The 24295-nt window shown below is 41.0% G+C and overlaps 1 protein-coding gene across 3 annotated transcripts in view; it reads right to left on the bottom strand.

Annotated features, from left to right (window-relative positions):
- The window catches only part of KANK1 (KN motif and ankyrin repeat domains 1), a 118427-nt gene that overhangs the window by 65945 nt on the left and 28187 nt on the right, over window positions 1-24295 (bottom strand). The window lies entirely within an intron of this gene.

Raw genomic sequence — 24295 nt, 5'->3', positions numbered from 1 at the left:
AGTAGTGCCAAGCCTGGGCTCAGGGCTGCAACCACAGCTCCTAGGAACAGCATGGCTCACCGTGTAACAACACTGAAGGTATCTAAACTGCCCAACAACTGACAGACTGATTGGACACTTATGTGAGGCCAAAAATATCGGAAAAAATTGAAGAGCATTTTATTCCCTCTTTTAAACAGGAAGATGTTAGGTTGTTAGTCTGTGGGGCTTTTTTCCATTTTTTGAGGAGGTGGGAGGTTGGCTTGGACTTACTTTTTTTTCTGCTTGCTTTTAATGGGGTGAGGTGTATTTTTCAGCACCATTCTAAAAGACCTCTCCAACACAGTAAGACTGATTTAGTTAACTTGAAATTATTTCAGAAACGCTCTCCTAGCATTTCCATAAGAAGTTAAAAGTTTAATAGATTTTTAGAAAAACAGGCCATATTTATGCCCTGGAAAATGCTGCCTTGCAACAACAAATCCTCAAAGCTGCTTTCTTTAGCACTGCTCCTCACTTCCGACGCTTGGTCAGTCCTTCTAGCAAAGCATTTAAAGCACTCAACTCAGCCAGCTGCCAGTGCCTCTGGTACTTGCAAGATGCAGCAGCTTAGACAGAGCCATCTTGGTTCCCAACACTTCCGAACAAACAAAGGTGAGGGGGTGCAGCAAGAGAGAGAGAGAGAGAGAGAGAGAGAATATACATGTACGTATATAAGACATGCACATTCATAATGTGTTTTGTGCTTTTTCCTAAAAGAAAGACATTGAGGCCCTGAAGCATGTCCAAAGAAGGGCAAAGCTGTGAAGGGTCTGGAGCACAAGTCTTACGAGGAGTGACTGAGGGACCTGGATTGTTCAGTCTGGTGAAGAGAAAGCAGCGGAGAGATCTCACTGCAGGTTTACCATTCCTAAAGGGAGCTTATAAACAGGAGGGAAATCAACAGGTTGGATGGGACCCTGGGCAGCCTGGTCTAGTATTAAATGTGGAGGTTGGTGGCCCTGCCTGTGGGGGTGGGAGGGGTTGGAGATTGATGATCCTCGAGGTCCCTTCCAACCCGGGCGATTCTGTGATTCCGTGATTTTTACATAGGAAATAATGATAGAACAAGGGAGAACAGTTTTAAACTAAAAGAGGGGAGATTTACATTAGATGTCAGGGGAAGTTTTTCACTGAGAGGGTGGTGAGGCACTGGCGCAGGCTGCCCAGAGAGGTTATGGATGCCCCATCACTGGAAGTGCTCAAGACCGGGTTGGATGGACCCCTGGGCAGCCTTACCTGGTGAGTGAAAACCCTGCCCATGGCAAGGGAGTTGGAACTAGATTATCTTTGAGGTCCATTTCAACCCAAGCCATTCTGTGATTCTAATATCATATACTGTAAAATGGTGAATAATTAACATAAAGGTAGAAATGACCAGAAATGTCATTTTCCAGCATTGTGGCTGGTGCTTCAGGAAACACTCTGCTCTCCTTCAGTCAGTTCAAACTAGTTCAACCAACAATGAAAATGTCCTAAAAATCTGTGCTAAAAGCACCAGGAAGTCTTCTGTGGGATAAATGAAGTTATCCTTCCAGAAGCTTCACTACCACAAGAAACCACTCATCAGTAAGACAGCTGTACAACTCAAGCTTTCCTTTGCTGCTGGTTAAAACACGTAAGTTTAGCAACTGTTCCTGTCAAAAAAATTCTTCCTTTGTTACTCACAGAAATATGTGACTTAAAGCACTTAAAACAGCCCAGTGGTTACTGCATAATGCAAACCAGTTATTACCCAATTTTCTGTAACTTTTATATTATAGTATGCTTGTATTCCCATTTATCTTTGGTAGACCACAACCTTTTCATCATCACTGTTAGTTTTTTCTAAGGTCATATGCTGGTCTAAATTTGGAGGATGCTTTTGTTTGTTTGAAATAAAAAGCAGTGATTCTTAATAAGCAGCCCTGGGAAACAAATACTGTAGAGTATACTGGTGGAAGAGTTCTGAAAAGACAGGGATCTCCTAGATGGAATCCAGCAGAGAGCGACAAAGAAGATAAAGGGAGCGGAGCATCTCCCATGAGGAAACACTGAGTAACCTGGGTCTGTCCAGCTGGGGAAAAGACAACTGAGAAGGGATCTGAGTAATGTTTATAAATGTCTAAAGGGAAGTGGGAGGCAAATGGATGAGGCAAGGCTCTTCTCAGTGGTGCACAGTGATAGGACAAGGAGGAATGGCCTAAATCTTGAATGTAGGAAGTTCCATACCAACATGCGGAAGATTAACTTCTTTATGGTAAGAGTGATGGAGCACAGGAACAGGCTGCCCAGAGAGGCTGTGGAGTCTCCCTCCATGGAGATGAATATTCAAGACCCATCTGGATGCCTACTTGTGTGACCTATTGTAAAGCACCTGCTTTGGACTCAGTGATTTCTTGAAGTTCCTTCCAAACCTCACAATTCTGTACTTTCTTAGTTTTTTCTATGAAACATATCATTGTTTATTCATTTCAGAAGGACAGCAAGATACTTACATAAATGTGAACTGAACTTATCGTTTATTGTGGCTGCATCCTGCTTATCTATCTCAAAACAAAACAGTAAGTATATCAGTTTGTTTTATTAAGCAAAATCCTGGCCATTAAAAAAAAACCAAAAAGACAGCCTCTTACAATGATTACAGCTGAACAAATTGCACTGAACAAATTGACTAAACCTCGAGGCCAATTAACTTAACATTTTAGAAAAACAAGATGTTTTATAGGGGGGTGGAAGCCTAATTTTACTAATAGCACGCAGGACTGCAGCCTCTAGAATGACTGTGAATTGGACAGGCACATCTGGAGGATGTGGAATCAGGGGGGGTAGCCCCAGTATCACAGAGCAGTAGCAACTCTACCCAGCAGCCACGAGAATTGTCAGAAACGTTAAGGTAGTAAACATGTTTACTTCTAAACAAATGTTTAGAAGTGACGTGCTCCTTCGGCAAGAAGCTCATCTTTGTCTATGTTTCACTTATCTTCTTACAAGAAGGCCCTATTCCAACCACAAATATTCCCTGCGGTAGCAAGACAAAGAGTTTCACATTCAAGTGGCAATTCGTTTACACAGCCCTCTCTGACTATGCTGCTCAAAATAGGGCAGCTGTACAAGAAGTTCCCTTGTAGACTCTACGCTCCTAATTTGCCAGCTGTGTCTTCCTAGAGCTACACTTTAAAGCTCTGCTGAGAGCTGAGCTGTAGCATATCAATATTTATAAATATTCACTCTTTATAGAGAAAACCAGACCAATTTACAGCAGCACCCCTTTCAATCATACAGACTGTGCATAAATAGGATCCAACTTGCTTTCCCCATTTAAAAGAAATTCAGTTTTTATTTGCTAATTCAGCCTGTATCACATGGCAATTTTTGCTTCATTAGCCAAGAAACTTAATAGACATGTGGCCAAACAGGAATAGCAGACAGAGAAATAGCTAGTCACTCCAACAGTGTAAGTTTGAGGAAAAACTCTCAGTTGCATTCAAATTAAGGAATAATTCAGCGTGTTAACCAGCAGCCATCTAAAAGAGACGGATTCTGAAAATCAGATTCTGAAAATATAGAAACAAAGCTTTTTAATAAAGAATTTCCTTTTGGCCATTCTATTTCTATTGAACTAGCTGTAAGTATTAAAGCATTTTGCAGTAAATACATTGCCAAGATCAAGAACATCAATTATTTCATATATTTTTTTTCCCAAAACTGCTTGCCTTCTTCTCAGTATTGTTGAAAAGAAAGTGCATTTTTAATTGAATACTGTTAATATGTAGACATAATATTATATATATTAACTAGCTTTTGCTTCATAGATCTGATAGTTTGCAAGCCAAGGTTTATTCTCTGTTATCTCATGCAGCTTGCACAAGTCCTCCAGGAAAGATTCCTTTAGTACAGCGTAAGAACAGCTGCATACTCGATGTCTATTTGGATTAAAGATTTCATAATTCATTCCTCTACAAATGTCATCAAAGTGGCCTTAAACCTTTCTGATAGAGTCTTGAATCACTGATTTTAATTTCCTACTTGAATTACGTATAAGAACTAAAGGATATACCACAAAACACCTGGTGAAATACACTTTCATTATTTAAGACAAATAAAAATTTCCCACTGAGATGCCTTATTATTTTTTCTGAGCAACCTCTTGAACATAATTCAAAACAATTTCTTGTATTTGACAGCAGCTTGTTATTTGTTTTTTTCTCCCCTAACTTGAAATAAAAATGCATCTGGATTTGTCATTCATTACAATAATTTCCTTTCAAGGAAAAATCCCAAGTATTGTTTAGGAGAAAATATACAAGTGCAAATTCAGCCATCATAAAGATAGAAATGCTTTGTGAATGGCTCAGAAGAACACAGACCTTTAACTTTGCCACTGTCTGAAACTCTTTTCAGGTCTGCTCTTCCAGTTCCTTCCAGTGACAGACTGGTAGCATTCACATAATAAGACAATGTCTTGTTACTTAACCAGGTTTAGTTATTATGCTTACTATTTTATGTATGGAAACATTTTTCATTATTATGACTTGAGATAGCTCCTTCAGGATATCTGTGCTTGGTATATCTACTGGCCAACGCATGGCCAGGAAACAGCCAAGAATTTTAGTGCATTTCTAAGCAATTCAGCAATTGTCCCTATTCTTTCACCAGAATCCTCCTCATGGGTTACACATGCAGGAGAACAGCACCAGCACGTGTTCAAAAGTGAGTGGATAAATCCTCAGCCCAACAGGACATCAGCAGTCTGGAAAGTCAAGAGTAGCAAGTAAAAAGCAAACAATAAACTAAACAACAGTATTACTTGCATTTCTGAGAATAGGTGCTTCCTATCAAGGCTTTTCAGACCTGGAATCACCACTCCTCAGAATCAATGTGTGTCAGACAAAGTGAGAGGTGCTCACAATCACTGCAGAATGATTTTTATGCTGAATAATATTTACTGTCATTCTTATGATTCCTGCAATTAAAACAGGTTTCCTATAGAGCTATCCATACTGCCATCTAGTGCAAAGAGTTGTGGGGCTTTTTTTGTTGTTTGCTCATTTTCTAAAAGAAAGACGTAACTGTTCGTTTTAAGGGAGTTTGCCAGTGTTTCTCCCACACATACCAGTGAAAGGGGATAAGAACTGTAAGGCTTTCCTCTTCTTTCTATTCAGTGGCCAACACAGATCCCTCTCCTTTGCTAACTGCAGACCACAGCACTTAAAGGCACAAGGGATATAAAAACTTGTTTGCAGACAGAAATGAGAGTTTATTACTAAATTGGGTATTGGGAACAGAAGAGGTTTTCTGTTCCCTTTTTAATAAGCACACCAATTGCACAGAAACCAGGGTGTGTCTGGGAACCTAACGAAATGCATTCAGCAAGTGTCAGCCCAGAGGAAAAACATGCAGCCTCACCCCAAGAGGGTGGCAGATGTTACGACAAAATTACTGTTTGGATGTTACAGTAATCATTATGCTATGTCTGATGCCAAAGCACCGCTGGCTGTAGTTGCTGCCCGAAGTAATCAACACCAAGAGTTAAACTGTACAGTAAATGCTGCAACTTCCCCACTGCACTCTACCAAATTGCAAAGGAGAAAAACAATTAAACCCATTTCCAAATCAGGTGCCTGACTTGCATGATGTTAATATCCCTTCTGGTCTGCATCTCACTCTGAGTACAGCAGTGCCTCTGCAGAACAACTGAAAGCATTCAGCTCTTAGCAGCTTGCTGTCTCTGTTCCACTGTTGAACAACAGGAGTGTTTGTGTATAAAACACAACACCCTCACCCTTGGTAATGAGACACCTGGAAAGAGACATCTGTATCAGCAAAAGCTTTACTTAAATCAGCAGCCTGCTCAATGCCTTTGTTTTTATTTTTTATGCCTCAGATCAGTCACTGAAGTTGTACGAGGAGATTTGGTGTCCACGTAAACTGGCCCATCAGAGGCTTTCAGGCACAGTGCTCATGCAGTTACTTTGCTCAGCACTGTTGGGAGAGCAACCAGAGTGGCTTTCTTGCTGCTAAACGGAAACTCCTCAGAACCACAGCCTTCTTCCTGGCTTTCCCTACTGTAGTGGATCAGTCTCTTAGTGGCATCCTAGAGCAGAAATGAAAGCTCTCTGGCTTCCTTACAAACAAGTTCCACCAATTTACCAAAAACACAAAGGTAGGAAAAGAAGCCTGAAGACCAGGGCCTGTGTATTAATGGGCATCTAAAGCTTTTTTGAAAAGAGAAACGAACAAAAAAAGTCCAACCAGCTTTGCTACCAGCACAGTCTGAGTGCACTGTGATCAACTGTTACAGGTTTTGCATTGCATCTAAAAGTCCCTGGGAAGAAAAACTGTACAACTGAACAAAGTGGAACACGGTTGCTTTCACTCTGCTTGATCACTAAACAGCCCTGAGAGGCCCAATCACTAATCAGTGGACAAACACCAGTCTGACACCTTCCTTTCCAGCTCTTCTACTTGGTAATAGGATAAAGCTTCCTTCAGGGAAAAAGATGGCACTATAAAAAGGGAAATGAAGCAGCCACGGACAGCCACTGGAAATATCCAGACACATCCATGACCATAAAACTAAGCCTTGATTTAGGAGGACAAGGCAGGAATCACTTCTACTTAGAGAAGTCTTTTCCTACAGCAGCAGAAAAGCTTCGTCTAAAATTGAACGGATTCATCACCTATAGTCAAGTCTGTCTTCGTAAAAACTCACCTTTCCCAACTTAGTGAAACATAAGGGAAGGAGGAGGCCAACAGGTCCATCTGAAAGATACTATGGTGAGAAGACAGCGTTAGCCTCCTGAAGCAGTCACAGTCCTGTGAGGCAGCTCTTAAGGGCCATCATGGTCATCTCTTACAGCCAAAGTCACAACAGTCAGCTGTCATCATGACTTCAGGAGACATGAACTTCACCTGGAGCTCCACTCTGTTGTGCCTGCATCCACACTAGCCAGTCAGTGGCCACTGAGCCACCACACAAAGGGACACTACTTGGATCTCCTGGCAGCAAGAGCTCTGAATGCCATTTTTCCCAGCTGACAAGCCCTACTTTAAAGGTGATCAGACAAAGGTGTGGGGAAACAGTTTTGTGGTCTGGGAAGAATAAAGTCTTGGTAACTCCTTGCCCAGCTCACCGCATTGGAAATTCAGGTCTCACCATCTGAAGGCAGAGCTGATGAGTGCTGACACTGATGATATCATAGCAATTAAGAGACCAAACCTGAGCAGCAAGGAGGGAGAGGAATTTCCTGGCAGACAGTAATGTTTCCTCCTCTCTCACACTTACCAAGCACTATGAAAAGAAAAGCAACTCTTTGTTAAATATGTAAAAATCCCCAGTCTTTCTGCCAATGTATGCACAAACTGAACAGGATCTCCTTGGTTCTTGCTCTCCTCCTCCTTTTTCAGGGCTAGAAACTCTTAAAATGGAATAAAAAAAAATGTATTTAAAAGTTTCTTGATCGTGTTTTTACCAGTTTAACAACAAGCCCCTGGCAACAGAAAGATAACCAGGTATTTTTCCCAGTACTTAAATGGGAGAGAGATGGAAGAATGGGAAGAGGTGGTATTTACTATACAGAACTTCAGACACTTTATTTTCAGTATGAATATAGACTTTTAAAATTTACTTTGAAACGTAACTGATTTATATGAAAGAGAATTGGAAATTCCTTTAATGGAAAGGGATACTAGGTGTGTGCTTTGGAAAAGATGAACTGGGAATCAGTGTTTCCACATTTCCAAATTTGGCGACATTCAAGCAGGATGAAGAAAAGTGCAAGTGAGGCACATTCACACAACACATAGATAAACTTATGGATGCCCTTGCTACAAGCTGTTGAGCATGATAAAAAGCCCACGTCTACTTAAAAGCTGGATAGAAGAAAAAACACAATGTATTTGTACACCAAGGGCTACTGGAAAAGAAATAAAACCACCAATTTTCTCTGGCTTGAGTAAGCTCCAGACCACAAATTCCAGCTGGAGGCTGGAATCTCTAGTGGGAGTGCAAAATGTGCCTGCCCTGTTCCTGTGTGCCCTGGGCACTCTGGTCACTGTCAGACAAGACTGAACCGTATGGAACAAGTATATGGCATCACAGAGACAAACCACGACTCTGGTTTGTTTCTTCCACCACCGACATTAACAGAAGTGGATTAAGGTTACTGTATTATTTGTGAATATTCAACTTCATCTTTTTATGGCCCAATGCTTAAATTTACAGGTCTGGAAAGAACCTAAGAATAGTGTGAAGAGATTGTATTTCTCAGGGCTTCCCAGACAGCTAGATTTTTTTATTTTGTTTTTAAACGAATGCACCATTTCCATATCATTTGCAACTACATTTCAAAGGAGGCACAAATTTTTTTAATCCTATCTCCATAGACACATGCCAAAACGTATCCAAAATTGCTAACTCAATTTCAAAGACATGGAAATACTTGACTGTCAGCTTGTATGAGAGTGCGCACAGATGGAACTTGTTGTGTGGGGCAGGAGATTGTTCATGTACGAATAGGGTATTTCACCTATTCAAAGTTACGTTTTTTGAGAGAAGCTCAGCATAGGGAGTACCACTGACTCCCACAGGATGTTGTATAGAAAATTTGTTCTTCTCAGACAGGATGACAGGAAAATCTTCTCATCTTTCTAATTAGCATGATTTATTTATATACACAGTATGTTATGAAAATTATGAAAAAATGTTTGCAAAGGAGGCCATCCTGTTGAACAGAGAGAACATCCTTCGGGGCAGATTTACAGAGATATTACCTGATAGCTCAGTCTTAATGCAACCTAGCTCTTGAGAAAAACAGAGGCATTTGCTGCCAACTGCAGTTCCTGCTTATGTCACAGCTGGTACAGAGACTGTTGGGAACATCCAAACCTTTCTTTTTTTACTTCCTGGCTTTTCTTTCTCACTAAGTAATGTATCTTGATCATTTCTCCATATAGTGTTTTGGGTTGTTTTTTTTTTTTTCTGTTGAACTACCTACTGCATGAGCCAGGACTTTTGGTCTGGGATGGGTAGAGCCCTATGCGAAAGCCAAGCCTGTAGAGCAACATTTTCCTGCACAGAATATTCTAAGATTTTAAAAATCAAAGCCTTTAACACATTTCTTCTGCATATCACCTGCAGGCTACTTGCCCGTATCACCTGGTCAGGACAGTGCTGCAGCCCTCTGACCAGATGTCACATAAAGCCAATCCAGAATTCTTTGGGGATGTAGGGCTGCACTTTTCTGGCCATGGCTCGAAGCAGCCCACAGTCAGGCCGCTGGTTTCAGACCAGCTATTCAGAAGCTCTGCATGCAGAGGGCATCAAACAGCAAGACTCAGAAATGCTGCACTGCCTCTCAGACATTAATTGTGTCCCCATCACAAATGCCACACGGCAATATCCAGATCCAGTAACTATACTTACTGCACAAACTTATGAAACACACCTGTATTCACTCTTCAGCCCAGTTTGCCCCTGGTGGCTTTCATGCCGGAAGACAGCAAAGCTAGCAGAATGGGTCACATCCTACTCCTTAGACTAATTCACTCACAAATGGTACTGATGTCAAAGGAAAATTATTTGTATAGAAGTAATTTTGTGCAGTACTAGTACCACAAGTAATTATTATTACCTTTTACAGCCCAAAGCAAGATAGTTAAGAGCAATTGCACTTCCACAGGGGGCCCTGAACTCTGGAAGCTTTGCCTGACCAGCAGATCACAGGGACCTCAAGAGATCAAGTGCAATCCCCCTGTTAAAGACCAGTCCACATGCAGTATGTTTCTGAGGGATTGCAACTCTTTCCTGGACTTGCTCAGCACATTTTGAGAACATTGACCAACAGACATTTGATCCTGCAAAGCAGACATTGCTGGGGGGGGATGAAGGAAGCACTGAGGTGGCAGCAGGATGTAGAGCACCCCAGGCTAACACTGCACTGAGTGGATATTGCTGAGCCAAGCTGAAGAGGCAACGCTCCACTGGTGCAGCAGAGGCCATGCAGCATGCTAGAAGGTGCATGAACACAACTGGAACATTTGTGAATGCAGGCTGCTCAACAGGAAGTATCACACAGGGATAAGAAAAGCCAATGCTGCCTCCTGTCAGGTTTGCAGACTTGTTCATCACTTCTTCTGTGCCTGCCTGCAGAACAGTGCCAACCAGAGAATGGCTTTAGTGCCTGTTGAAGGCTTCTGTCCACAGCTCAGGGGAGGCACCAGGAATTAGGAAGAATATTGTGAAAGCAAGACGTGGCCATCTTTCCTACAGAGCAAGAAGGTAAAAGGGATGTAGTGGTCCTATAGGGATGACAGCAGAAGCAAGCTGGGATGCATCCCACTTGGGTGCTCCCTGGCAGAGATACCACAGCGTATCTCTGTCTTTCTTGTATTTCCAGACTGTAGGCATCAACAGACCACAAATGAGTGCCAAGGTCTGAGTGCTCCCTGTTTCCCCAGCAAGAATGTTTCTGGCAGCATGGATATAGAAGGCCCAGAAACCCTGGGATCCTTCCCATCATAAATCTCTGCCTTTAAAGCTTTCATCCATGAAGCAAGCCAAGCTTCTGACACCCTGCAGTTTAGTTAGAAAACTTACTATTATTTTGGAAGATGCTTGTGCTTTTATGCGTAAATACCAGGAGACAGTAGAGAGACCAATGGAATTCATCAAGACACCAACACACCAGAAGAGCCAACACTAAGATGAAACTTTTAACCTTGCTACTGAGGACATGAATACAAATACATGCAAAGACTAACAGAAAAATTCAGGTACAAGTAGTTCTATTTCTGTCCTTGCTGTTATCTAAAACTTAGAACATTGTGTAATCCTCTTCAAAAATAAAGTCTGCAGTAAACACAATGTTAACAACAACAACAACAAAAGAAAGACTTTCAACCCAGCCAAGCACAATATAGCAGCCAAATTATTCTTTCCTGCGTAGACAGAGTTTAGACTCATTTTCCCATAATGACTGTGTGCCTAAGGTTTTCTGTTTTTTCATACATATATACATATACATCTGGTGACAGGCTTATAACAAAGATCTGTGAAAATACTCTCAAGCATAAATGACAATACTATTGAGATAACACTTTCATAACAAAACAAAAACAAAACAAAAAAAACCGTTCTGTCCAATGCTAGTCTGCAATAATTGAAGCTATGCAGCAAACTTACTGCACAACCAGAGTACCAAGTAAGGATCAAGTACACAAACTGCCCTTCAAAAATAACAGCATTCCATTAGTATTAAATACTGTGAACGTGCATGTACTGCTACAGAAGACACAAGAGGAATCACACATATCAGAGCCAGTAAAAAATTTATGTCCACTGAAATAAAAAGGTTATCTACATACTGTCTGTGAGGCACCACGAAGGCACCAAAGACACAAGAAATAGCACTATTCTTTGTAGCTTATCTCTGCTTTGCTACCAATAGAAGGTTCTCAAGATCTCAGATTCTCTAGAGCTTATCTCCTCCCTTACAGAAACCTAAGCCAGCAGTCCAACTTTCCTTTAGAATGACATTTGATAGAAGTGGCCAAACAGACAAGTTCCAGTTTCCTCCGGGACTTCTATTAAGTGTGATTTGTGCACATGCAAGAGCATTGTTAGGCAAAGCAAACTGCCAGATCTAGCCTTCCTTATACTCTCTAGCTCCTGAAAGGACAATGTGCTATTCCTCCTTTCATTCTTCCAGAAAGGAGAAGTTTGTCTCATGTAATACATGGCCAAGGCAAGCCAATGTTTTTTGTGGGCACCCATAAAAATCTAATTTGAAGGAGGGATCCATTGCGCCTACAAATAATGCCCAAAGCTGTGTTGTACTGCTGCCCGAGGGGTAAGGTTGGGGAGGAATACCATGCACAGCTTTAATCTTACTCCTCTCCCAAACCCTGAGAGCGGTACCAACGGCAGTGCCCTTGTCCAGCAGCGTTCCCTCTGCAGGGAGGACAGTTAGCCTAGCCAGGACAGACAAAGCATATAACAGTCCATCTAATTATTATCAGATATCTGAACTGTAATCACTCTTCACAGTTGCTCGTGGAGTGTGACAGGATAGATTACTCCACTCAGTGGTTGCTCTAGTGTGCCCACAGATTGAGAAGCACATGTATCTGCTGCTACTTTCAGTGGGGCTGCCTAATTTCCATACCAGATTTCAATTTTAAGAGCAAGCACTGAGTTTTAAAGCAGACTTGCTCCACTTAGATAGGTTTTGTAATCCTCTCTAGCGCTTTCACTACCTTTTCAGCTTCTTATGAAAAGGACAGTTTTCATAATGGAACAACATATTCATCTTTTAGTGCCTCCAGAACATACAATAGTGCTATTTTCTAGATATCTTACAATCTCGGTTGTTGAGATTAACAGAAAACAGTTTGTAAACAACAGACAAAAGATGATACAGGGAAGTACTGCAGAGCTGTTCAACGGCCAAAAAAACCTGCTGGTGTTTGATGAAGTCTGAAGTCCTGACCTCTTGTGTTCTTATTTGTGTGACCGGACACAAAATACAACCAATGCCTTTTAATGTTAGTCTGCACACAATTGAAGGCGTATGTACCATAACAGAGCCACATAATGGGCACTGCAGGCTACATCCACTGAGCACAAGTCCTATCGTTGGAACAGATTTCTTTAAATAGTGGTTATAACAATGGTTTTCTCCTGCAGAGCTGCATGTGACTTTGGGAACTGGACTGCAAAAATCTCCTCCTCCTGATCTGCACAGTAATTTGCCACTTCAGAAAAGAAACTCAGTTTAAGTAACAAAAGCACCGTGGTAGTTTGCCGTCAAAAAGCTGACTTCTCTTTTTAAACAAGTACACTTTTATATGAACAATGCTACAGTAAAGAAAAGAACACCTTCTCAAAAGAAAAAATAAAGCTATCAGATTTCAAGTCTACAGGTCACTGCTGAAGTAATACCTTCTATTTATTTCCATGGTCAGTTCAACAGGTACACAATAACACTATTTAATAGAGCAAATTCTCAGCTGCAAAACACTGTTTCTCTGTGTAGTCAACACCACTAGCCAATTCATGCAGATGAGCTGATCAAGATGCTCTTCATTTTGAAGTGTGACAGCTACGTATGGTCATTTGGAATATGGCTTGTCTTTCACATTGCCACTGCCACTGCTGAAACACACCACTCGCCTCCTCACTGTGCTCACATTCACTGTTTGGTATCCATAGAATTCAGATGTTGATGAATGTCAGTGGGTGCTGTTTTTTTTCTGCATGGAAGAATTCAGTGACACACCTTTGCTTGATTCACACTTCCCTGTCAGACTTCAATTTGTCAGTGTCCCTCTGCTGCCATCTGCCACACGGCAACAACATGTAATGGAACATTGCTGGGAAGGCTCAGCCTCTATGCTGTAACACCATCTGCCTCTGTTCTGGTGGGCCAACAACATCATAACACAGGAGGCAATGCTTTTAGATATTTACTTATAAGGACTGCTCCATCAGTACCCTGTGTACACCAGAAGTGCTTGAAGAGCTTCCTGCAGGGATCCTAACTTCTGCTGTGTGATGAAGAGGTCACAGGTACCCAAGATGAACGACAGTCAGAATCAGCTTTTGTCACTTACATCAAATGAGAATGAATGCAGGACCTTGGACATGCTCCTCTCTAACAGAATACACTGATGGACTTTTGCATGAACAGCTACTACCTCCTAAAATTACCAGTATAATTTCACTCTCCATTGCCTAAGAATTAAAATTGCTTCTGCAGTTGTACACTGAAACCTCACATGCAACACTTCCCTGTGCAAAGAACAAAATAGTGAGTATCAAAACAAAACAATTAAAATGAACTCCTATTACCACACAGTTCTGTCCTGTTCCTTACACAGGTTCTGGCTAAGTCTTGCTCATCTGATTTGTTTCACCACAGCACAGGTTTGTTCTGGCAGGTCTCTCTCTGCTGCAGCGTGTTGCACTTAGCACAGCTCCCCTCTGAACTCCTACTGCCCTGCCATGACAACTCTCCATCTCCTAGACAAGGAAACTCCACCAGCTAGAAGTTCACAGTCCCACAGCTAGATCTGTTCCCCTTATAGCTTCACACGCAAAGGCACAAGCATGGTGCCAGCCAAGAAAACAAGGCTGCGGTACCTCCTTTGTGACTGCTGCTGCTAGCACAGTGCTTGGCCTGCATCTTCCAGCCACAGCCCGTTCCTCTCCCCCCTGCCCGGACAGCACCTTGACTACTGACTGTGAGTGGTGTGTTGTACAGAAGTTCTACTTTCACAGGTGCCACTGGCTAACAAAGGAGGCAGTTAACAATCTGTGCCACCGGTGTCACACCAAGCACAGGCCCACACTGTTCCGCTCCTTGCTACAGAAGTGCCTGCAGCACAGCACTCACATAATGGCCCTCTTTTTGTTTTTAAACCTCATGCTAAAGAAAGATTCATGTTTTATAACCCTGTAACTACAGTGGTGTTGGTGTGACAGGACACCATGGATGCGCTCAAGAACAAAGAACAGCCCAGAGTGAGCCATCTGCCACAGCACTATCACCCAGCACCCACTGCCAACCCCAAGGCTAGTCCTGGAACCCAGAGCCTTGTCCTACCAGCATCCTAACCAAACCTATCCAGCAAATCCCATGCGTCATCAGCGCAGCAAAGCTGTTGCCGATTGCTCATGACAGGAGATTCTTTAAAAGCCTTCTTCACATCCACTCTGTGATGCGGTATGTTAAGAGTGATGTGGTAGTAGCACAGTTCACTTAATTGTTAATCCACTTCATGGACATCACTTCTTTTTGCTCCAAAGGCAACATGGGAAAAAGAAGAGACACTGGTAGTATCTGTGGATAGAACATTGAATTAAAAGGCCTCTCCAAAGCATCTCCAGTGAAGATAATACAAGGAAGAAAAAAAAAAACCAACCACAGAAAATTAAAAAAAAAAAAAAGGAATGGGAAAAAAGCAAAGTTTTGTGTTTTTTTTTTTAATATATAAAAATCTAAATTCTCTTATGAGGCAGCAAGAGCCATCCTCAACAAACCAATAACATATAATGCACATTTCTTGTATTCTCAGTGGAGCTCTTTGTTTTTTCACTGTTATTCATTTCTCGAGTCCAACCATTGTATTTATTGAAGTTTACAGACACAAAAACAGCTGTAGGCTATACAGGTTACCTGTGTATCAACACATTCCCTACATAAACTATTTTAACCACATTATTACTACAGAGAAACTCCCATAACTTACACTTTGGATTTAAAAACTACAATAAATTAAATGCCTTCCATAATTTGAAAACTTTTTTCAATAAATTCCTCCCCGGACTGATTAAAAAGCAGCCATTCCTGTCTGAGGATGTATCCTCTCCACTGCTAGCAACTCACAGAAGTTATCCCCTATATAGTCTTTGTTCAATACTCCTCTTTATACAAGGTCTTAAGATTCTCTTTTTATGTGGTTTTTATGTGGTATTTGTTGTTCATATGGAGAGTACATGCATCTGGAGCTTATGGTTCAGAGTTCTCTGGATTACAACTGCTGTAGTCGGCTTATCTGACTTATACAAATTATCTGTACTAGTACTCTCAAACAGCCTTTCAGATATGTCAACCCAAGAACAAAAAATTTTGTCATATGGTGAGGCAACCTTCAATCACCTACACAAGAGCATGAAAGTCAGCCTCTGAAGCTGAAATAAAGCTTATGATATTCCTTTCAAAATCTGAGCTCTACAGCATGTGTATATTAGCAATCCTAAAATTAAGAACAACTGCCCATCTCTGAAGCAAATGTACAGATCTCCACAGAATTATTCCACTTGCATTCAAAAAAGCTCTGTGCAGACAGGTTAATATCACAGCTAATGTTGGATTCTCATCAGTAGGGTACATACTCTTCTTGGGGGCAAACCTGATGCAAAAGAGGTGCATAAGTCTGAGGAGTGAACCAGCTGAAGAAAATTTTTCCTCTCTCAATTTGCTCAGGCTACAGTTCATTGCTTACACACATCCCATGTTCTTTAGTTTGTGAGACTGTTTTTGCCATGAAGATTCCTTGAACTTCTGAACACTTCATTTGCCTAACTATCTAAAGAGAAAGCTTATTTCCAGTACCATCCAATTACTCAGCAACCGCTGGCAGATCATAATTTGTTTCAGATACCTTGCAAAGGACACAATCCCTCAGCAATCTCCCCTTTTCAACATAAATGTTGCTGTGCTGTCCAAAAGAGATTCAACTTGAAATGATTGATTCTTATACCCATATGTTTTCAATTAAAAACCAATCCCATTTAGCCAGCCTTAAACAAGCTACGCTATTATACATTTAAATTCACACTTACCTGCTTAATCTGATCTCAGTCATGACTAAAAGCTATTTTATAGGCACACTTAATGCACAGCTGAAAGTTAGGTAAATACACACATAGAAAATGAGATGCATACTTCTGCTGCCAAGTTACATCAAACAAGCCAAACTCCTCCCTGACTAGAAATTCCATTAATTACTACAAGTTTGAAAGGCACTCTCCTGCCTTCTCCGTTTCTCTTTAAAGTGCCAAGAACCTTCTTGAAATACATCATTTTCTTCCCCTTTTAAAACAGAGGGAAGTTGGTACTTAATTTTATACTGAAGAGTTCAGAACAAAATGAAGAGAGCAGTTAACATGAAGTGATGTGACAGAAACAAGTTGAGATACCAGCATTACTCACCAATGAGCAGTAACCTGTCAGAAAACACCTTCCCCTCTTTTCTACAATTTTTAATTTGGCCAGAATGTGCAATAATCCATCCTTCCCCAAAGGCAGATTTAAAATGAGATGTCTTGCCACCCTTCTGCATTTGGCATGAGAACTGTTTTTCCCTTTGGGAGTCATGGCCAGATTCCAGCATCTCTGAAAATATATCTTCCACCCACTCTTTTGAAGGTGTTCAGTAGCTTGAAAATTAGTTTGGGAAAAAAGAAAGTCAGAAAGGCAGCATTACCTACTGACTTTTCAGAGAATTAACCCAGAATTTTTGGAGAATGTTACAAGCCTAGTGGCTATTAGTCACTGCTAATACTGAGCCTTTTGCACATTGTTGTGCAGATGTTCCCCTTCTCTGTCCTCCATGAGGAACTAGCAGAGAAACACATACCACAGAGGGAGAAGCTACTGGAGAACACAGCCAGAGCCTCAAGTTCATGGAGAGTTGGCTGCACTCTGCTATGACAACTCTTAAGTCTCTGTGCTTAGATCTTTCTGGTGCGCATGTGACATGTTTAACATCTGGACTTTCACACAAATATTTGTGAAGCAACAGCATGCATCTGGCTCCCTGTGCAGCCCTCGTTATCAAGGAAAACATGTTTTACCACTGCTGCTTCATCTCTACTGAGGCAGCTGAGGTCCATCATCAGCTGCCACTGCATGGCAGCATGGCAGCAAAAGATTTCAGAAAACAGGCAAAGCATGTAAGGCAGGCAGTGAAAGCTGGAACACAGCTCACTTAAGTCACTTTTGATTTCACTCCAGAGAAAAATCTCATTTCTATCTCAGGAGCCCAGGTAAATGACTCCATAATAGTAAATAGTACTTATTTCAAAATTATTGGGGAAGAACTTCCTTCACAACACATTAAGCACTATCATTACTAATGTTCTCTTAACATGAGATTTTTCCAGTCTAAAAATCTATTCTGTATTTAGCTTTACTTTCCAGCACTGCCTTTCTAGTAAAGGTACTACAGGAATCTATCAAAAACACAGTATAAACAGAGCAACATAAGTAAGAATCTGCACTGACAGCACAATATTCCAGGTGCACAAGATATCCTGGATTAAACTAGAAATAAGATGAGTAAGAAACCTTGAAGAAAATCTGAGGATTATGCTAGATCCAGAACTTACTTACTCATCTTCCATTTGAAAGCAAACAGCGGCAACTAAAAAAAATAGATCATGCTTTAGATACTTAATTTGCAGTGAGGCAACTCATAACTGCTTATTCAATTATTTTGTAATTAGTTGGAAGCGCAGCCATTCTCTCAAACAACACAGCTCAATTTCTATCTACACAGCACTTTTCCTGCTACTTCTGACCACTTTTGTTTATACCACATACAGCTTAGCCATGTTTGTATTAATGCACACTGGGAAGATCTGTGCATCCATTCTAGCACACCTCATTAAAAGTAGCATGAAAACGAGGAAAGGTGAGGTAAGAGGAGGTAGAGGACAGGAGAGCACCCAGAGGCTGTATGTATTACCTAGCAGATGGGTAATGCTCCTAGGCTCCACTTATAGCAAGTTTTGCAGAAAATTCACGGCTCTCACAGCTGAAATTTAGTTCAGGCTATGTATTTACCGAAAGTTCTTACTAAGAATCAATTTACATCACTGCAGGAGTCCTCTCAGCAGGTAACAGCATTACTGTCATAATAATTCCCTAAAACAAGCAGACAATTAATTATCCCGCAAATTTAATAGAGAGGAATGCAACATATAAAAAAAAAAAGAACAGATTTTGCAGGTGTACCTGTGAAACACAAGATACCCTATCACCTGGCAGGAAGAGCTGGTGCTTGGGCTGCAGACAAGAACTGAGCTGCTCTCTGCAACAAGCACTAATCCCACCCAGGGCTTCACTGCCACGCTGCGGGCTTAAAACAGGGAGGCAACCAGCGCACAAGGCGGCTGCATTGCAACCTAGACAGGTTTTGCAGTCCTTGCAGTCTTCTGCAAGCCAGAAAGAGAGCGCTGAAATTTGTCCCACCCAAACTAGTTTTATGCATCTTTTTTATACCAAGAGAAAGGAGAATGGAAAAAGCAGGTGCTTTCCCCCTCCTATTAGAGCATGCAGCAACTTGTCATAGACAGAGCATTTGGTGCTACACCTGGGTAGGGATGGATGCGACCACACAGGTTTTACCCTCCTTCCCCATGCTTTTAAAAGCAGTACTTTGACTCAGTGTCTTTCAAAAAAGAAAAAAAAATTGAAGAGTGTCTTCAATTCCTATACTAGACATAAAAAAGTCAGTATCTTCTACTTTGATGCAGCTGAAAAGGAACTAGCAATACCACATCGAAAAAAAAGAATTAAAAAAAAAAATCAAGAAGTGTTTTAGAAGCATGCAAGTGTCCAACTGCTTGTATTTTCTGTACAATCAAATCAATTTTCTACCAGTACAGAATTCTTAGTTGCCCACACTGTGCCTGAGTTACAGATGTTTCATCCACAGGACACAATAAATGGATTCTATCAGATGATCTCTGGAAAACCTATTCCCCTTCCACAAGAGCCTTCTAAACAAGCCACGAAATTCATTATCTTTGTCATCAGAACTATATACTCCAAGTTGTTGATGCTTTTGTTTAAATCCTCACAGCCCCATGACCTCCTTAAGATAAATGACTATATTATTACTGAAGGAGTTAGATTTACAAAGTCAGTAAGAATTCTGCATTTTAATCATCTGCATTTGATTTACCCTACAATTTCCATCAGAAAATAAACTTTAAGAATGAGTTATTCTTAATGTAAATCCTTAGCAGACTCTCTAAATCATGTTAGGCCTTCCCTCTGTTAATTTTTCATGCCTCCTTTTTGAAACTACGCAACCAATCCAATTACTTTGTTATTTGAAACTTCTCATCTTTCACGGCTGTGAAAATAGAGAAAGCTAAACTAATACATAACAGTTCTCCACATAATAAAGCATTATGAACATCAGTATAAGCTTCTAAAAATCACGTATATTTGTGCTTTGCTATCTTAACATTTCATAAGGAAAAAAAAAATCTGTACAGAGGTTTTGAACGCTTCTACTGAAGAATATATATTATTCTACTGAAAAATACTGGCGTACTCAGACAAAAAGAGCAAAATAAGTCACTATTCAAGTCAGTATTTGTTTGCCACAAATTGTACATTCTTACTGTGGTACAGGAATAATAATAATCATCTGTGAGAAGCTGTCAATCCAGAAATTATAGCATAAGAAGCTTCAGAGTTATTTGCTGGAAAGACAGACTTTGATAGATTTGCCAACTAGTTCCTTTATTTATTTTATCACTACTTTATTTATTTATTTATTAAATTTCAGTCTGTTGAGCAGCTCATTGTATGTTTGTTCAACTACAGGGAAAGAACCATTCAGTTTCTAGTACTGTTTCATATGTAAATCAAATTCTGAAGATATTCTACTGATCTTAGATGTCAACAGGGAAAAATATCTTGAGAAATTTAAGACTGTTGAGATTTTTCATAAACTCTGAAGAAACACTGGAATTACAAAGCACGCCTGACTCATGGTAAAGCATTTTCTCCAAGCATGTGTCAAATCATGTATATTAAAGGATTTATTTATTTTGAAATTTACTGTAACACCTTGTGCACTTCTGAGTACTATGACAATTTTAAGAAGTTCTGTCCTTTGCATACAGTCAGACTTACTGTCTTCCTAGCACTGGAAACAAGTACTGAGCTTGTTTATTCTCGGATACATTTCTACTGTATTTACTTGCATTGGAGAAAAAGCAGACTTCCCACTCACACAAATCAAGATCCAAGAGCAAATTCAGAGACATTTTGCAGCCAATGGGGAAGAAAAAAAATCTTAAATCAGCCAGCTGTTGCACTAACAACATCAAGTAAGGGAATTGTGGAGCTCAATCTACCCTTTATCAATAATGCATGGCTGCGCACAGACAATTTATAGCTGTTTTCCATAACTAGGTATTGTGTAGTACTAAATTAAGTCTACAAAATTCAAGGACAGTCCACCCACACAGCTACTGTAAGCTAGCCAGGCCAGTCTGAATAAACATTTTAAAGGCATAAAGTGAGTTTTATTAGCATGCTGAGCCACAGCTCTCAGTGGACAAAGCATCTCCTTTAGAAAAGTAAAAGTACATTTAGCAGAAAGCGAGATCAGTTGCTCTTATGCCTTACATATAAATAGTTTAAAAGGTTATATACATGCAACAACTCAAACCCTTGAATTTATTTAGATTAAAATCTAAAGCAAATCTGAAGCAAGAGAAGAATTTATTTTCAGTACTAGAAATTGATTACCAGTCTCCAGAAATCCTAAGACAGAGGCTGAACTGCTCAAGTCCTGATAACAAGAGAGCTAAGTAAAAAAGATGCTTTTGTTTATATTTCGGTAGCCCTAAAGATTAACAATTTTTTTTTTAATCCTTCACACATCATAAATAAGAAAAGCACACGCAGGGCTTTCATCAGCATAAAGAACTTGTTATCACACTGAAGTTTCCTCATTACATTTACAGCAGCAGTAGACAAGCTGGAAGTGGGGTTCCTCAGCAGGCATCTTTAAGCAAAAGATGGTACAGCACAATCCAGTTATGTTTACTCAGTCCTATGTCTTCATGCCATAACAGTCTCAGATGTAACTGAATTACACTGCAGATCTGAAACATAAGCATTAAAGCACTGAGCACAAAAGCTGAGCAACAGCAGCAAAAGAATGCTGCCGCCAAGTCTGTGCATCCAGGTTCCATGCAGGCTCTGCTACCACGGTCACCAAAAAACCTCGAAGAATCTATTTTGGTTTCTAGTGCCTAATCAGGTGCACAGCATGGATGGCACCTTCACCAGGAGGTGCGTTTGGGTCACACTGCAAGCTTCTGCAGCTGTTTCTGCTACCCATCATCTCTCCAGAAACATCAGGATATTTGGGATGATCTTCATACAAGCAATGATCCACTTCAGACAGGAGCCCACATGTCTCTCCAGCTAGCTGATGTGATAAGATAATGTCCCTGCCTGGAAAACTGTGTGTGGGTGGGAGGATGAAGAGTGTAATACAGCAGAGCTGGGCTGTGTGACTAGTTGGGGGCACACTGAGCAGCCAAAGCTATAAACAGGAGGGATGCAAGGAAAGTACTTGTATCACATCTCTTACCAGCCAAATAAGGTGTCACTGAATTTGTGGGCATGAAGAGGAAGACAACTGATCAATGACAGCTAGATTTGCAGAACTGAGTTTTCTAATGCAGGTCTGTACTGTTATGTAACAAAATCTAACTTCACCTACAATAGGTATGCTTTCTCAAAACTCAAAGACCTCTGGAGATAACCAGAGCTTCATTAATCATTGTGAAAGTGATTTAACTGCTCCAGTGAGCCCAGAAAATTTTGGAAGCAGGGAATCAGGTTTGACTAAGCTTCAATACAACCTGTGCCACAGCAACAAATGATTCCATGTTTGCTGAAGTTGCTCCTATACTGTACCCCTGTGAAAGCACAATGTCTGCAGGCAGAAACTACCCTGGATTATGTTGTACCAAGATCTACTCACGTTTGCTATTAAGTCTGTTTTCCCCATGAACAAGTTGGAATGTAAAAACCTACACTAAGGAATGTAGCTGCTAGTATTTATAGTTAAACCTGCCAGGAAAAGAAACCACAAGGTTTTTGTCATTTAATAGATTGAGGTCCTCCTGTGAAAAATAAAACTGTTAATCTGAAGTCTGAGGAGACTGGAGTGAAATAAAATACTTGTTTAAATGAAGGCTGCAAGCCCTGGCATTGAAAAATTCCAGACAATCCCAGTGAGGTAACCTTGGCTTTATAAAAGTTAATTTTATGAAGCCTGCTGTTTCTCCCCCTATTACCACACATGATCATGGAATTCAGTACAGTTCAGAGAAGCACCAAATGCCATCGTTAAGCACTCTGTAAGGGAGATGCTGACTTACAGGTCACAGATCCAGCATTACAGCAGCCATGCTAGTATGTCAGAGTAGCAGAGCACCTGTACGGATCTGAGATGAACACCCTGCTGTCACAGCCCTGTGACAACAGCTGAAATTGGAGGAGTCTGCTCCTCAGTCATGACGTTGCATCCCATCATTCCCAAGGAGGAGCCAGGCAGTCACTGCTACTTTGGCTCTGTGACAGCTGGCACAATTTTTCCAGCCTTTCTGCACTCTGTCTTCTTTGGTCCGCATACCTCCTTAAAATTTATTTCTTTCCCACTCTGCACCTCATATACCCTCTCATATGTCCCCCCTACAACCAACCTGCAGCTACTCATATCATACAGAATCATAGAGTCATTCAGGTTGGAAAAGACTTTAAAGATCATTGAGCCCAGCCACAACCTAACCATACTATCCTAACAACCTTCTGCTAAATCATGTCCCTGAGCACCAGCATCCAATCGGTTTTTAAACACATCCAGGGATGGTGACTCAACCATCTCCCTGGGGAACCTATTCCAGTGCTTAACAACCCCTTCTGTAAAGAAGTTCCCAACCTGCACAGGGTGTCAGGTCAGGGATGAGCACAGACATCCAGCACATCCCCATCCCCTCTGCCCAGAAGGATGTGCTTGGCTGTGTGTGCACCTCTCCACAGCCAGGGCATGGCTATGGCCCACAGCCACACAGGAACTGGAAGAAACCTCAGCACGGTGACAAGTTTCCTTATTTAGCCTTTTCTAAGGAGTTTCTTTTCCCTGCCAGATACAGCCCCGCTGTGGGGCCTAGAAGCAGTTGTGGGTGCTTTGACCTAGCAGAAAGAAGTTATTTGATAGCAGAAAAGACTTAAGTGCCTTTCCTAAAGAAAAGTAGGAGTGAGAGCCCAGAACTGGTGCAAAAGGAGCTAGCCCAAGGTCTGTCTGCCTGCACAAGACAGTACTTAAACTGCATTGAGCTACCTCAAGCAGTGACCAGAGACACATATTTACCCTTCAAGAGACAAATTCTAGATGATCTGTCACCCAAACCCACAGCATTCTACATTGCATGCAACAAAGAGGGAGTCAGTAGTTCCTTAAATGAAATAAGGAGTCAGTGATTACTCCAGAAAACAGCTAACCATGAGGGAACCCAGGGGCTCAGTAGCAGAGAGGCCCTTTAATGAAGCAATTAGTTCTCTGGACTTGGCTTACTGCAAACTTAATTCAGGCACAGCCCCTGCTTACCCAGATACCTCTGCAGTGAAAAGATTGCATTGTGCATATGGTGTGCACAACACAGCTGGTCAAAAAGCACAGCATTACCATGGAGCAGAAAATACAGATATGAACCTGAACAGACAGGTGCAAAATAGAGGCATGTATAAATTAATGAAAGTGATGGCAGTGCAGCACCTCTAGTTAGAGTAGAATGGTCAATTAAGTCACCTATAGTTCTGTAGTTTCATTTGTTTTTTAGTGTCTTCAGTTTTTCTTACCTGTATTTTTGTTGGTAAAGAACATGTCTCAACCCAACATCCCATGGAGATGGAAGACTAAATCTTTTCACTACTAAAACTTTATTAATATGTAGGTAAAGCATTAA

This window comes from Meleagris gallopavo, chromosome Z (genome assembly GCF_905368555.1).
Source record: "Meleagris gallopavo chromosome Z, MGAL_WU_HG_1.1, whole genome shotgun sequence".
Lineage (NCBI taxonomy): Eukaryota > Metazoa > Chordata > Aves > Galliformes > Phasianidae > Meleagris > Meleagris gallopavo.
Note: the sequence above shows the minus strand (reverse complement) of the source record. Positions and strands in the feature narration are given on the sequence as shown.